Genomic DNA, 17423 nt, shown 5'->3' on the forward strand with positions numbered 1-17423 from the left:
GATTTTAAAATAAAGTGTAAATAATGTTATTGTACATAAAGAGAGTCTGAATAAATCCCACATGCAACATAATTGATTAACAAACTAGGTATTATAAAAGGGTTGTATAGTTTAACCGAGTTCAGTAACCAGTCATGATGTGATATGTAGGTCAGTTATGAGGTAAAATGAATGTATTCATGTGTTGCATTAATGCTGGGAATACACCAAAAGTTTTTTCAGCTGATAGATGTTTTGATAGACATCTTCCGACATGTTCGATCTTATTTTCGATTGTTTTTCTGATCGATTTCTCATAGAAAAGAATGGAAATTGATAAGAAAAGATAAGAACATGGATCAGAAAATCGATTGAAAATAAGATCGGACAGTACATTGACTGATCTCATTGTGTATTGCCAGCATAATATCAGTGCATTGCTACCCTGATCATCTCTATATAGACAATGTAATATTTTAAAATAGTGGTAAAACAAATTTCGGAGGGCGGTAGTCAAATACGACTAAAGACTGAGGGTTGAGAATGAGTGGCCATGTGGTACATTAATCAGAGTCATTTTAGGGTAAGTGGTATGAGGAATAGTGGCATGAAACAGTAACAAAGCAGCACCTGGCAAGCACCTACATAAAGATGCCAACAAGCCTGCTCATGGCACATGATTCTGGCAACTGGAGAGTGCACTTCGCACATAAGTAAAATGTTCCTTTTCGCAAATTCCTTTTGTAAATGACGATCTAATAAGCCACATTATGGATTATCATGTGCTAGTTTCAAGTGTCTCAAAAGGGATTATCATCTGAAGTGTAGTTTTCTAATAGACTAGGGATGATCAGAAATGCTGATTACTGCTACCAATTTACTCCTTCCACGTCTTTCCGCATTCCACCAAAAATAAATGTTCACGTTCTCTGATTAACTTATTCATTGTAAGTCTTCTGAAGTTCTGATTGGCTTGAAATTACCAAATATCGGTAAGTGGAGTTCTGCGAAAAAAGGCATTATCTGATTGGCTAGTTTATTCCGACTTTCTGAGCCTTCTGATTGGCTTAAAATTACCCAATATCGGTAATGCGGGTTTCCGCCAAAATTTTTGCCTAAAATCTGCATTCACTGATTGGTTTATTCATTCTGAGTCTTCTGATTGGCTTAAAATTACTGTATATCATTAAGCAAAATTTCCACATAAGTTTTCACATTTACGCAAAAATCTGCTTCCGCATTATTATTTTCAAGTACCACATTCCAATGTGGAAATACAGATTTCCATTCTGAAATGCGGCAATTGCATTTTAGTGGAATCTGAATGAGCATCCCTATAATAGACCATTTGTTTTGTTTGATACGCTGTCAGAGCTTCTGGTAATATAGCAACAATAACATATAATATATTCAGTTGCAGGAGCAAAAAGTATCTCCAGCAGCCCATGATGAGCCACAGAGGAGACAAGCCGCATCACTGCTCAGAGTGTGAGAAAAGCTTCACTTGTCCATCACATCTTATTATACACCAGAGGAGTCACACCGGGGAGAAGCCATTTTCTTGCCCTGAATGTCAAAAATGTTTCAGTATCAAGGGAAACCTCATGCTTCATCAGAGGATTCACACTGGAGAGAAGCCCTTTTCCTGCTCAGAATGTGACAAATCTTTCTTTGAGAAGTCATCCCTTATAAGACATCAGATTAATCATACTGGAGAGAAGCTTTTTTCCTGCTTTGAATGTCAGAAATGTTTTGCCACAAAATACAGCCTCATAGAACACCAGAGGATTCACACAGGAGAGAAGCTGTATACTTGCTCAGAATGTGAAGAAAGTTTTACTGTCAAAGCAAGCCTTAAACGCCACCAGAGGATTCACACAGGAGAGAAGCTGTTTTCTTGTTTTGAATGTGATAAGTCCTTCAGCACTGAACAAGCATTTCGTATACATCTCCGGATTCACACTGGAGAGAAACCATATAAATGTACAGAATGTGATAAAAGATTCTCACAGAATTCAACTCTTACTCGGCATGAGAGAAGTCACACAGGAGAAAAGCCATTTAGCTGCTCAGAATGTGACAAGAGCTTCTCACGCCAGTCAAATCTGAGAAGACATCAGAAGATACATGAGCGAGTGGATGTCAGCCTGTAAACTGTGTTTTAATAAACATATTGCTGTAGCATCACAGGATTATGATTATTGATAAGTAGAATAGATTTATTAATTAACATATGTGATTTGGGGGTTGATGCATTGAAGCTGCAGTAAAATTGCTGTACGCAGACAGTTCACAGCAATATTACCATTACTGCCGGTATGAGGTTATCATGAGTTCCATTATTAGTATGACTCGTGGTACTTGTGGAAAATGATCATTGCTACATTAACAACATTACTAATGCTTGTTATCGTAGCAACACCAGCAGTACTTAAACACCACATGTTGTGCTAATAGCAAAACTCGCAGTAACTTGCTGCCAGTAGTAATGCTAATATTGTTATGTACTGTCTGCATACAGCAATATTACAGCAGCTTCATGCACCCCGTAGAAGCTTAATCCACCATCACAGACCACACACAGACTGAAAGTACATTGTTTTTGGTGACATACTAAGTTAATCACAAATGAAGGAACTGTGATCAGCTGGTACATGGAAATCTGGTCATTTTTTTAAATATAAATGTACATTATGTTTCAGTGTGTTATGTACTGTTAGATTTATAATCTGTAACTTGCCCTTAAAGAGACTCAGTGACGAGTATTAGGGTATATTTTTACTTACCTGGGGCTTCCTCTGTCCCCATAAGCACGGATGCGTCCCTCGCCGTCCACCTGCAGTTTCCCGTTCAGCCACGGGAAGCCCCGGTAATATGCTCAGTGACATCAGTCTGGATCTACTGCGCATGAAGACCCAGACTGGCTTCGACTGAGCCCATTATTGGGGCTCACCGCAGCTGAACAAGAGACTGCAGGAGGACAGCGAGGGACACATCCGTGCTTATGGGGCTGGAGGAAGCCCCGGGTAAGTAAAAAAAAAAACCTCAGTACTCATCTCTGATTCTCTTTAAAATCTGTTATTTACTTTGATGGAAAGTGATTCTCCATTTTTTTATTTCTGTATTTGCATGAATTATTTAGCATTGGGATTAGATCAATTCTGTCAACTTGGAGTTGAAATATATTTTGAGGCCCTGATTGACATACGGTGGTGGGATAGTTCGAGTTTTTTCTATATATTTTGATCTGATGTGTATTTTATCTGCTGCTCATTGATGGAGGTGGTTATGTGATTTAAGTTTGTTTTAATAAAATCTCAGATTTTTTAAAACATTTTTCTGCACTGGAAATATTGTTTGAATTGTTATTCTATAAGATGTTTCTTCAGTTTCATAAACAACATTCTCTATTGAACTAAAAACACCATATCAGAGATTATCCAACTAGGGTTACCCCATTTATTCAATTAGCAGAACATACAGAAAGACAAGCTCAGTGTTTCAGGACAGAACACTGGGCACCTGAGGAAGGGAGCGTGGCTCAAATCATTGTGCTGGTATTTTTATATGTTCCACAGGCTGAATTTTTGGGATAGACTTGGTATCCTTCTTTTTTCAGTGGGGTATCTGGGTGTTGTGGTAACTAGGAATGAGTGAGAAAACCTCTCTGGCAGTTTTAATTTTTTTTCTTGAACTTTGGCTGGTTCTGTGATTTTTCTGCAAGACAGTTTTACCTTAAAGTCAAGGGCAAACTTTAGAGGTCAAATGCATACTAGGATCACCAAAATTGCTAAATATGTTGAAGGATACCAGAGCCAAAAAACATAGGAGAAACAAGGGAGCAGGCATGTAGCAGGAGCTGTCCTGATGGCCAGCACTCCCCCAGTTATCCTTTGTCTTCCTCCTTTCTTACCTAAGGACCCCCGTGAGCCTCTACCGGGTCGCCGGGAGTTGCCAGAGTGATGACCATCAGCACAGCTCCCTCTACATGCCTGCACTCCCTGTTTCTTCTATACTTAACACACACAAGCAATAGAACACAGCAGTACATGCATCCAGCTACATTTAAAAGTGGTCAGCAGGTGCTCGTCAGCCAATCAGGATGCACTGTCATACAACCTTTACCTGCCATACCACATCCAGCAGCCATTAGCATTCAGGTGGGAGGCTTCAGTTGGACGCCATCGCAAGATTGCGTCACTAGCAGGACCGCCCCGTGCAGGCATCCCTCCCACAGGGGTCCCTCCCTAACCGCTCACCTGTCCGCCATGTCCTAGAGCTGAAAGTAAACGTTTAAAAACACCACGATTGGTTCACACAATGGCCAGGGGCCCCGGACCTCTCTCACTGGCCGGGGCCCCAAGGCCAACACGTTTGTGTTATCGCTTGCTCCAATACAGCTTGTTGCTGCATACAGCTTCTGAGTGCTGCGTCTTTCTTGATATATTGAGCGGTTAGGGAGGGACCCCTGTGGGAGGGATGCCTGCATGGGGCGGTCCTGCTAGCAACGCAATCTTGCGATGGCGTCCAACTGAAGCCTCCCACCTGAATGCTAATGGCTGCTGGATGTGGTATGGCAGGTAAAGGGTGTATGACAGTGCATCCTGATTGGCTGACGAGCACCTGCTGACCACTTTTAAATGTAGCTGGATGCATGTACTGCTGTGTTCTATTGCTTGTGTGTGTTGAATTTAACATTCAGTATGGAGGCAGTGTTGGTGGGTTTTCTGGATGTGAGAGGTCCAGAGCCTGGGTGTGAGAGGTCCAGGCCCACCTGCACTCCCCTCCAGGTATCACGTGTTGGCCTTGGGGCCCCGGCCAGTGAGAGAGGTCCGGGACCCCTGGCCATCGTGTGAACCAATCGTGTGTTTTCTTCTATACTTGTCAGCTGTGGTATTCTTAAAGAAGAACAGTGGAGAACAAATCATATATAAGTAGATAAATACTTGCTCTACTTTCATAACAGATATGTAGTGCACAGTCCACGTTTTGATTTTAGTAATTTTTCTATAGTAAAAAAATAAGAAAATCATTCTTAGGATTCTCCATTTTGACTGTATCTATCTTAAAGCCAATTCTGATGTAATTTCCTCCCTTAATCTCCTCTGCCTGATTGTGTATGCATTGCTTGCCCTCCTCCAAGTCTTCAGGCACTCCCACCCAGCTGTGCAATAGAAAGTGCATTGTCTTAGCATGATAAGTATTGGTCAATCAGAGAGGAACAGAGGTGTGGGAGGGGAAAACAGGAGGGAAAGAGGCTTCAGCCAATCAGGCTGCATTAGTTAATCTGAGAAGAATGTAAAGAAGACCAAAAAAAACCCCAGCATGCCCTGCAACTTCCTTTGTATTGCAATGTACCAAATAAGAGTCAGGTAAACTGGGAAATGCTCATTGATCAACAAGAAAAGTAAAAGTAATTTTTAACTTTTGGATTGCCTGGTTAGCATCCGTATTACTTGTTTACCAGTAGAGTTGGGCTGAACGGTTCGCCTGCGAACGGTTCCATGCGAACTTCCATGGTTCGCGTTCGCGTCCCGCAGGCGAACCTTTGCGGAAGTTCGGTTCACCCCATAATGCACATGGAGGGTCAACTTTGACCCTCTACATCACAGTCAGCAGGCCCAGTGTAGCCAATTAGGCTACACTAGCCCCTGGAGTCCCACCCCCCTTATATAAGGCAGGCAGCGGCGGCCATTACGGTCACTCGTGTGCCTGCATTAGTGAGAGTAGGGCGAGCTGCTGCAGACTGTCTCTCATAGGGAAAGATTAGTTAGGCTTAGCTTGTTCCTGGCTGCATACCTGTTCTGTTCAGTGAGCCCACCATACCTGTTCTGTTCAGTGAGCCCACTGCATACCTGTTCAGTGAACCTGCCACTGCATACCTGTTCTGTGAACCCACCACTGCATACCTGTACTGTGAACCCACCATTGCATACCTGTTCAGTGAACCCACCACTGCATACCTGTTCAGTGAACCCACCACTGCATACCTGTTCAGTGAACCTGCAACTGCATACCTGTTCAGTGAACCCACCACTGCATACCTGTTCAGTGAACCCACCACTGCATACCTGTTCTGTGAACCCACCACTGCATACCTGTTCAGTGAACCCACCACTGCATACCTGTTGTGTTCAGTGAACCCGCCACTGCATACCTGTTCTGTTCAGTGGACCCGCCACTGTATACCTGTTCAGTGAACCCGCCACTGTATACCTGTTCTGTTCAGTGAGCCCACTGCATACCTGTTCAGTGAACCCGCCACTGCATACCTGTTCTGTGAACCGATATGAGGAGGGAGGCAAGATGTAGCCAGCACTGCGCTTCAAATGATAGTTTATTGAGACTTAAAAATCCACTTACAGTTTGTTCAGATTGGTTCAGGTAGGATGCGATGCGGATGTGGTGGGCGCCAGGTCTAGATCCCCCTGCGGACGTCCGTTTCGCGCTTCTAGCGCTTGTTCACCGCAGTGGGGGAAAGGATGGGGGCGGGCCGTCTCGGCGCGAGTTTCATACTCGCGTCCCGGCGGCACTTCCGCCTACGTCGACCCGCCACGCCCCCAGTGTCCATGGCAACCCGCGACGCCCGCCCGCCTCGTATAGAGGACGGAGAGCGTCCCAGTAACTACGCAAGACGTGACGTTCCAGCCAGGGGCAGCCAGCCGAGCCAATCAGAGCCCAGCTGCCAGACAACAAAGACGCGAAACGAGCGTCTAAGGAACCTACTGTATTAGAGGAATAGTCGCATGGCAGCAAGGGCGTTCATGGCGCGGTCAGGCGCCCCAGCAGCTGGGCGCCACGGTTGTGTATGGGGTTACACATGAAAACATAAAAACAAGATAAAATGATGCTGGGGAGGGGGATGGGAGCAAGGACGGAACAGAGCCAGGTGCAGTGGCACGAGAAAGCACTGTTGGGATCAAAGTGGATACAGAGATAGAAAAGAGATGGGAACCAGAAGGGAAGCCCATGTGGGATAAAACCTCAGGGAGAGAGAGGGAGGGGGGGGGGGAAGGCACAGAGCCCAGAGGCCAAAAGTGGCTGCACATGCATGTGCGGAAGAAGAACAAAAACAAATAAAAACACAAAAATATAATGTTAAATAAGCCGCACAGGCATGTGCAGCTCAAGGCACCACAGAAGGATGCACCGGTATTGTCGCAGAGGGTGTATAAGAGAACACCAATAAGAGGAGGCATGCATGGAGGCAGAGGCGAGGGTCAAGGGATGGAACAAGGAATGTTATACATTTTTCATTTCTCTAAAAAACAGGCCAGTTCATTCTTATCATTGAACCCGAGGGGCCCGAGGGCATTGGTGCGTATTATCCAACGAGCCTCATGTTGTAACAAAGTACGCTCTCGGTCTCCACCTCGGTTAGTGAAAGATATGGTTTCAAGGGCACAGAATCTGAGACAGTCAGGGTCTCTTCCATGATATTGGGCCATGTGCTCTATCAGTCTCGTACATTTATCTTTAGACTTCAATGAGCGGAGGTGTTCTTTAATCCTGACCTGCATTTCTCTGGTCGTTTGCCCAATGTAAAATTTCTTACATGGGCAGATTAGGCAATAGACCACGAATTTGGATCTACATGAAAGAACATCCCTGATCTTCACAGGGGTGCTCCCCAAAGTTTGTGGCCCATGCCTGAGGATCTGGTCACAGATCCCGCATGAGCCACAACGGTAATTGCCCGGTTGTTTAAGGGTATTCAGCCAGTTAGTGGACTGGGGCTTCGTATATTCACTGCTGGTAAGTATATCACCCAAGGTAGGAGCCCTTCTGAAGGTAATCAGGGGGGGCATTGATACAACGCCAGCGAGGAGTGGATCACCCTGTAAAAGGTGCCAGTTCTTCTGGATAGTCTCTTTTATGCTCATTGCCATTGGTGAGTACTCAAATGCGAACACCTGTCTGGTGCGATTGTCAGGGTGATCTTTAGGGGTTCCGCGCTGGCGTTTCCTCTTAATCAAGTCACCTCTAGGTCTCAGGAGGGCCCTGTTCTTAGCTTCCTCAAGCTGTGCGGGGTCGTAACCTCTAAATTGTAGCCGTGTTTTCAGGTCTTCCGCCTGTTCGATGTATTTAGAGTCCTCACTGTTATTTCTGCGAAGGCGCAGGAATTGGCCGTAGGGGATTGATTTAGTTACCCAAGGGGGGTGAAAGCTTCTTCTGTGTAGGATCGAGTTAGTGGCTGTGCTTTTACGATAGCCCCTCGTCACCAGCTGGTCATTTTGAATTACTATTTCGAGATCCAGGAAGTTAATCCGACATGGATCTATCTCTGCCGTAAACTTCATGTTGATCTGGTTTTCATTAAGGTACCCCATAAAGGAGGAGAACTCTTGCTCGGTACCTGACCAGAACACCAGGACGTCATCCACGTACCTCGACCACCTCCGCAAAAATCCACGGAAGGGATTAGTGCTACCATGTATGCAAATCTCCTCCCAGCGAGCCAGGAAGAGATTTGCATATGTGCAAGCCACCGCCGTTCCCATGGCGGTGCCCGACACCTGTTGGTACCACCTTTCTCTGAATAGAAAGGAGTTGTGGGTAAGCACAAATCGCAGACATTCGCAAATGTACTCACAATGTTCCACCGTCCGAGTGCCACGTTTAAGGTACGATTCGACGGCCGCAATGCCGTCTTCGTGTGGTATCCGGCTGTACAGGCTGACCACATCAATGGTGGCCAGCCTGTCCCCCGTGTACCAGGTCAATTCGTCAACACCTTCAAGGACATCTATTGTGTCAGCAAGGTGTGACGGTACCAGTGTCAACAATGGTCTCAGGAGGTGGTCGAGGTACTTTGACAGTCTCTCGGTAATCGATCCGATACCGAAGACTATCGGACGTCCCGGTGGTCTGGTCCTGGACTTATGAATTTTAGGTAACATATACCATACAGGAAATCTGGGATGATCAGGTAGTAATTGTTCCCCCATTTTTCTAGATAGAAAGCCAGCTTCCACTCCCCTGCGAAGCAGGGTTCGCAATGCAGATCGATATTTCCACGTTGGATTGCTGTCCAGTGGTTGGTATATTGTGGTATCCAGGAGTTGGCTCATAGCTTCTTCCTCGTACTGAGTCCTGGTCATGAGGACAAGGTTTCCTCCCTTGTCCGCCTGCTTCAGGATTAAATCGTCCCTATTTCTTAACCATTTTAGAGCTGATAGTTCTCCTGAAGTGAGGTTGGCTGGTTCCTCCCTGTACATCAGGCAGTGCTGGGCCGAAATTACGCATGCGCGTAATTACGCACCGTAATTTACCGTTATTTTACGCAGAAGAGCTACGCGTAATTTACGGCTTACGCGTAAGTATGTACGCGTAAGCCGTAAAGCGGTATTGTAATTACGCCGCCTACCGTAATAGCGTAGGCATGCGTAATTTTACGGTAAATTATGCGTAATTTTACGCGTAATTTCGTAGGCACAACTCCCCTTTTCTAGGAGTAGCCAATCAGTTATCAAGTTTGTTTGGGAGCTACATCCTAAGCAACCAATAGTATCTTCTCCCGCCCTTCAGTATATAAGCTGTCAGCCATGATCTGTGTTCTTTGTGGGTTGCTTTCACTTTCTGAGGAGAAGGAGTGAGACAGAGAGTGATACAGTTACACATCCATATTAATTGCAATTCTATTGCATTTTCTTACATCTTTGATCTGTGTGATTGTAAGCCTGTGTTAGGAAGTTGATTATTGTAGTTAGGGCTTTGTTTAGGGTTAGAATTCTGTTGTTTAGTGAGGCAGGGAAAACTGATTATAGGGCTTGTGATTTTACAGTGAAAGCGTGTAGATTGTAGAGACAAGAGAGGGCCTGTGATATGTAATAGAGTGAAATCAGTTAGATTCAGGGATCGTGTGCTGAGAGTGAATTGTATTTGTGTTTTTTTGTTTTTTTTTATCATTTTAATTATTTGATTTGATTGAATTTTATTTTCATTTTTTTTGTGGGGGGATTTATTTCAAGTGCGTTGTCCAAAAGCAATTGATATATAATTTGGACTAGCTCTCCAGTCCTCTCCTCCCTCATTACATTGAAATTTTAATTTGATTTATTTTTATTTTATTTTATACGTTTATCATTTGTCACTTTCCCCTACATTTCAATAAAACACTAACGTTTGGCACTTGCTGAACATATTCCCTACAATGTCTGGCAGAGGTGGAGCAGGCCGTGCCCGTGGCCGAGGAATTGAAACCACTGCAAAAAGATGTTTGTTTGACACCTTGACAGGCAGTGATCAAGAACCAGCAGCCCAAAAAGTACATCCCTATTTCACAGCAGGAAGGGGACGCTCTGCACCAAGCAGGGGATGTACTGTACCCGGCAGGGGTCAGTCCAAAACTGGCAGGGGACAGTCAGTTGGTAGTGGACAATCAGTGCGAGGTAGTGGCCAATCCTCAACAGGCACAGTGAGGAGTGAAGATGTAACTCCAAAAAAAGTCTACAACCTTACGCGCGATTCTATGATGATGAAAGGCCCACGACGCCCCATTAGGGAGAGCCAGGCTGATGATATTGTGGAGTTTGTGACGAGAGATAGCGGTTCTCAGTCCCCCAATCTTCAGGCCCTGGAGAGTAGCAGCAGTACCAGCAGCACACCCATGCCTGCTCAAAGATCTGCCACCAACATCCAAAATGAGCCTTCACTTCCATATACTGCACATATTGCAGACCTTGTGGACAAAGCTCTTTCGCAGTCCGACATAAACCTAGAGTCTGATGCCCAGAATTTTTTTAATGAACCTCAGAATGTTATCGATGAGGGATTGGCTGGTGATGATCATGATGACAACTTGTACCATGCCCGCGGTCAGTCTCAGTCCTCAATGGGAGAACATAACATCCAGGATGAGGGCTCTCCCAACCTTCTTTCTCCCAATTATCCTGATGATGATGAGCTGGGTTCTTATAAGGGATGTAGTGACGATGATCTGGATAGGGACTATGCCCCGCCTGAACATCACGATGATGCCAGCTCAGATGATTCAGAGCCGCAGAGGCTGCATCAGCATACCGTGAGACCTAGTGGAAGCAGTGGCTCCTCTGGTAGGCTTTTTCAAACGAGGCAGCAGCCACAGCCTGAGCCTGCATCTGAAAGCACCCTCTCCCAAATTGTTGTGCCTGAGACTGAAAAACCAGTTAAAAAATCATCTAAGAAAGCCCCAGTTTGGAAGTACTTTACCGTTGATGAATCTGATCCCCACATTGTCATATGCAACATTTGTGGTCATAAGGTGCGTTTAGGGAAGGACTTGTCAAGAGCGGGCACAGGTGGACCACTCTCCCACATAAAAAAGCATAAGAGAGAAAATCAGCTTGTTCAGGAAGCAATGGGTAAAATACCCCGCACAGTGCCCCATCCTTCTTCCCATTCAGGTTCTGACATCGGCACCCCTTCCCCCTGCCTTCGCTCCGCAACACAGTCTGGCAGTAGAGGCCACATGTCAGCTACCTCAATTGCACGTTTCTCGTCAGTGGCTCACAGCACCCAGCCCTTAATTACTGAGTCGATAAGGTCGACAAAGCCACTGCCTTCCCATCACAGCAGGATCCGGAGGCTGAATGGGCTGCTGTCACAGGCTATGGTCCAGCAGTTATTGCCCTACAGTCTTGTAGAGGAGGGTACAGCCATTCGCGAGCTGCTGAGGTTTGGCATACCAGAATGGCGGATCCCCAGCCGCCATTTTTTTGCTAGGACAGCAATACCTGACCTGTATCGCCACACTGTGGATAATGTGACCCTGTCCCTTGACTATTCTGTAGGCAACAGGGTACATCTCACGACGGATTGCTGGACCAGCAGTCATGGCCAGGGACGTTATATGTCCTTTACGGCACATTGGGTCACCCTCCAATGTCAACAGGAGGGTTCCAGTCCTGGGGCGGCCAATGAGCTGGTTGCGCCGCCCCGTGGTGTCAAGGGGAACAGTTCCACACTTGCCTCTAGTCATGTCGCAACCGCTACAGCTGAGGCCCCCAGTAAGCGTTCCCGTGGGACTGGCCACAGCAGAGTGGTACATCGACGCTGTCAGGCGGTTCTGGGCTTAGTCAGCGTTGAGCAGCAGAGACTTACTGCACCAAATGTCCTGGCCATTATCAACGGACAGGTGCAGAAGTGGATGACCCCAAGAAGACTCCAGGCTGGTCATGTTGTATGTGACAACGCAGCAAATCTGATTGCCGCCCTGAATCAGGGCAACATCCCCCATGTGCCATGTTTTGCCCACATACTCAACCTGGTGGTGCAGCGCTTTATACGCACCTACCCAGGTTTGAGTGATGTGGTGCAGCATGCAAGAAGAGTTGTATCGAAGTTACGTTATTCTTCAAATGCCAAAGATTCGCTGTCTAAATTGCAGGAGAAACATGGCCTGCCCCCCCATAGGCTCATTGCAGACAGTGCAACACGGTGGAACTCCACACTTCGCATGCTGAATAGGTTGTGCGAGCAGAAAAAGGCGGTTGCAGAGTACCTCCGAGGAGGACATGGCACCCAGGGCGCACCTGCCCGATTCACCCAGGAAGAGTGGCGGCTGATGTATCAAGTCTGCCGTGTCTTGTCCCCATTCGATCAGGCTACAACATTCGTAAGTGGGGCACAAGTCTGTATCAGCGAAGTGATCCCTCTCGTGTACATGCTGGACGAGAGTCTGAGTAGCCTGATGGCAGCTGGGGAGGATGCGCTTGATGAGCTTGAACAACAAAGCTTCCTCCAAGCCACCCAAACTCAGGCACATGAGGAGGAGGAGGAGGAGCTTACTTTCACGCGGGACTTACTTGAGGTGCCTGACCATTGTGAGGAGGGAGAGCAGGCCAGTGCGGCATCTGTGGTTCATGGGTGGGTAGACATTGGAAGGCAGGACGAGCAGCAGCAGCAGTCAGAGGATTTTGATGTGTTGAGCAGACCGGATGATTTGGAGGCGCAGGCTCATCTCTTCCCCATGGCTGTTCATATGTTGAAATGCTTACGCAGAGATCCCCGGATCCAAAACATTAAGGAGAGGGATGACTACTGGTTGGCCGCCCTTTTAGACCCTTGATGCAAGGGGAAACTGGGTCAGTTCATTCCAGCAAGCCGGCAGGAGGAGAGGATGCGTGAGCTGCAGCAGGCCCTAATACGTCATGTGCAGGAGGCCTTTCCACAGTCTGAGATCACAGCTATCCCCACTCATCGCACCCAGCAAGTAGCTGAGCCTAGCAGACCCATTCTTCTTGGAGACCTTTTTGGAGCAATGAGAAACTTTTACTTCTCTGAACGTCCAACAATAACAACAAGAACAGTAGAAGGAAGTTTTCACCAGCGGGTGAGCCGCATGGTCAGTGATTACATGGGGTCACTTGGTGCATCTGACAGTATGCGCACAGAGGACCCTATGGAATTTTGGTCCGCCAGACTGGAAACCTGTCCCGAGCTGGCGCAGTATGCGCATCAACTTCTGTCATGCCCGGCTTCCAGCGTCATTTCTGAGCGTGCATTCAGTGCGGCAGGTGGGGTGGTTACTGAAAAGCGATCCTGTTTGTCTACAGATTCAGTGAACAGACTGACCTTCTTAAAAATGAATCAGTCCTGGATTGATGGTGAATACTCAGCCCCTGCCCTCAGAGACAGAAACTGAATGAGATCGCTTTCAACTCCCTCTGATATACCTATGTGTCTATAAGATAACATTAAATATTTAATGTTCAGTTGTGTTCCCAACATTATTGTGCACTGCACAATTTGATTCAAAGGTACAGCAGTCTTCCCACTTTTATGGAGCTCTATGGTTAACCCCCCCCCCCCCAAAAAAAACAACTTTTATTGATATCGTTGCTCACACCGTTACAGTGCACTGCACAATTTCATTTTTTTCTGCTCCTACTGCAAAAGTATTTCAGTGTTCCTACCCTCATGGAGCACTGCTATGTCCTGCTATGTTTACTGTTGTCCCTGATGTTGCTGCTGTTTTGTTTATTGGTCTTCCACCTTTCCGGTGACTTTGCCTACTACCTGCCACCAAAATGTCTTGGGCTGACTGAGGGTGATGGTCAACTTACTATATGACTGAGCCGCTGCTCCTCTCAGGGCCACAAGCTAGGACTTTGCCTACTACCTGCCACCAAAATGGCTTGGGCTTACTGAGGGTGATGGTCAACTTACTATATGACTGAGCCGCTGCTCCTCTCAGGGCCACAAGCTAGGACTTTGCCTACTACCTGCCACCAAAATGGCTTGGGCTTACTGAGGGTGATGGTCAACTTACTATATGACTGAGCCGCTGGTCCTCTCAGGGCCACAAGCTAGGACTTTGCCTACTACCTGCCACCAAAATGGCTTGGGCTTACTGAGGGTGATGGTCAACTTACTATATGACTGAGCCGCTGCTCCTCTCAGGGCCACAAGCTAGGACTTTGCCTACTACCTGCCACCAAAATGGCTTGGGCTGACTGAGGGTGATGGTCAACTTTCTGTGTGACTGAGCCACTGCTCCTCTCAGGGCCACAAGCTAGGACTTTGCCTACTACCTGCCACCAAAATGGCTTGGGCTTACTGAGGGTGATGGTCCATTTACTATATGACTGAGCCGCTGCTCCTCTCAGGGCCACAAGCTAGGACTTTGCCTACTACCTGCCACCAAAATGGCTTGGGCTTACTGAGGGTGATGGTCAACTTACTATATGACTGAGCCGCTGCTCCTCTCAGGGCCACAAGCTAGGACTTTGCCTACTACCTGCCACCAAAATGGCTTGGGCTGACTGAGGGTGATGGTCAACTTTCTGTGTGACTGAGCCACTGCTCCTCTCAGGGCCACAAGCTAGGACTTTGCCTACTACCTGCCACCAAAATGGCTTGGGCTTACTGAGGGTGATGGTCAACTTACTATATGACTGAGCCGCTGCTCCTCTCAGGGCCACAAGCTAGGACTTTGCCTAGTACCTGCCACCAAAATGGCTTTGGCTTACTGAGGGTGATGGTCAACTTACTATATGACTGAGCCGCTGCTCCTCTCAGGGCCACAAGCTAGGACTTTGCCTACTACCTGCCACCAAAATGGCTTGGGCTTACTGAGGGTGATGGTCCATTTACTATATGACTGAGCCGCTGCTCCTCTCAGGGCCACAAGCTAGGACTTTGCCTACTACCTGCCACCAAAATGGCTTGGGCTTACTGAGGGTGATGGTCAACTTACTATATGACTGAGCCGCTGCTCCTCTCAGGGCCACAAGCTAGGACTTTGCCTACTACCTGCCACCAAAATGGCTTGGGCTGACTGAGGGTGATGGTCAACTTTCTGTGTGACTGAGCCACTGCTCCTCTCAGGGCCACAAGCTAGGACTTTGCCTACTACCTGCCACCAAAATGGCTTGGGCTTACTGAGGGTGATGGTCAACTTACTATATGACTGAGCCGCTGCTCCTCTCAGGGCCACAAGCTAGGACTTTGCCTACTACCTGCCACCAAAATGGCTTCTGCTGACTTAAAAAAAAAAAACTCACCTTTTTCTTGTTCAGTTTCTTGGTGTCCCCACCGTTAGGGTGCACCGCACTTTTTTAAATAATTTACCACCTTCTCTTGATTATAGATAGCTGTGTTCCCACTGTCAGGGAGCACTCCACAAAAAAAAAAAAAAAAAAAAAAACTCACCTGTTCCTGTTCAATTTCTTGGGTGTCCCCACCGTTAGGGTACTCCACACTTTTTATTATAATGTACCACCTTCTTTTGATTATAGATAGCTGTGTTCCCACTGTCAGGGAGCACTCCACAAAAAAAAAAAAAAATTAACCTGTTCCTGTTCAATTCTTTTTGGTGTCCCCACCGTTAGGGTACTCCACGCTTTTTATTATAATGTACCACCTTCTTTTGATTATAGATAGTAGTGTTCCCACTGTCAGGGAGCACTCCACAAAAAAAAAAAAATACTCACCTGTTCCAGTTCAATTTCTTGGGTGTCCCCACCGTTAGGGTACTCCACACTTTTTATTATAATGTACCACCTTCTTTTGATTATAGATAGTAGTGTTCCCACTGTCAGGGAGCACTCCCAAAAAAAATAAAATATACTGAAACTGAATTTCTGGGGGGAGGGTGGAAGGGGTTCAGGTCTGGTTACCTATGAATTTCTGGGGGGAGGGTGGAAGGGGTTCAGGTCTGGTTACCTATGATTTACTGGGGGGAGGGTGGAAGGGGTTCAGGTCTGGTTACCTATGAATTTCTGGGGGGAGGGTGGAAGGGGTTCAGGTCTGGTTACCTATGAATTTCTGGGGGGAGGGTGGAAGGGGTTCAAGTCTGGTTACCTATGAATTTCTGGGGGGAGGGTGGAAGGGGTTCAGGTCTGGTTACCTATGATTTACTGGGGGGAGGGTGGAAGGGGTTCAGGTCTGGTTACCTATGGATTAGTGGGGGGGGGTGAAAGGGGTTCAGGTCTGGTTACCTATGATTTACTGGGGGGAGGGTGGAAGGGGTTCAGGTCTGGTTACCTATGGATTAGTGGGGGGGGGTGGAAGGGGTTCAGGTCTGGTTACCTATGGATTTCTGGGGGGAGGGTGAAAGGGGTTCAGGTCTGGTTACCTATGATTTACTGGGGGGAGGGTGGAAGGGGTTCAGGTCTGGTTACCTATGGATTAGTGGGGGGGGTGAAAGGGGATCAGGTCTGGTTACCTATGATTTACTGGGGGGAGGGTGGAAGGGGTTCAGGTCTGGTTACCTATGGATTAGTGGGGGGGGTGGAAGGGGTTCAGGTCTGGTTACCTATGGATTTCTGGGGGGAGGGTGAAAGGGGTTCAGGTCTGGTTACCTATGATTTACTGGGGGGAGGGTGGAAAGGGTTCAGGTCTGGTTACCTATGAATTTCTGGGGGGAGGGTGGAAGGGGTTCAGGTCTGGTTACCTATGAATTTCTGGGGGGAGGGTGGAAGGGGTTCAGGTCTGGTTACCTATGGATTTCTGGGGGGAGGGTGAAAGGGGTTCAGGTCTGGTTACGTATGATTTACTGGGGGGAGGGTGGAAGGGGTTCAGGTCTGGTTACCTATGGATTAGTGGGGGGGGGGGGGGTGAAAGGGGTTCAGGTCTGGTTACCTATGATTTACTGGGGGGAGGGTGGAAGGGGTTCAGGTCTGGTTACCTATGGATTAGTGGGGGGGGGGGTGGAAGGGGTTCAGGTCTGGTTACCTATGGATTTCTGGGGGGAGGGTGAAAGGGGTTCAGGTCTGGTTACCTATGATTTACTGGGGGGAGGGTGGAAGGGGTTCAGGTCTGGTTACCTATGAATTTCTGGGGGGAGGGTGGAAGGGGTTCAGGTCTGGTTACCTATGAATTTCTGGGGGGAGGGTGGAAGGGGTTCAAGTCTGGTTACCTATGAATTTCTGGGGGGAGGGTGGAAGGGGTTCAGGTCTGGTTACCTATGATTTACTGGGGGGAGGGTGGAAGGGGTTCAGGTCTGGTTACCTATGAATTTC

At 47.2% G+C, this 17423-nt stretch overlaps 1 pseudogene; it reads left to right on the plus strand.

Annotated features, from left to right (window-relative positions):
* The first annotated feature begins 1427 nt into the window (after positions 1-1427).
* Positions 1428-17423, plus strand: part of LOC137560744 (zinc finger protein 208-like) — a 166174-nt pseudogene continuing 150178 nt past the window's right edge.

The sequence above is a fragment of the Hyperolius riggenbachi genome, chromosome 3, assembly GCF_040937935.1.
Source record: "Hyperolius riggenbachi isolate aHypRig1 chromosome 3, aHypRig1.pri, whole genome shotgun sequence".
Taxonomy (NCBI): domain Eukaryota; kingdom Metazoa; phylum Chordata; class Amphibia; order Anura; family Hyperoliidae; genus Hyperolius; species Hyperolius riggenbachi.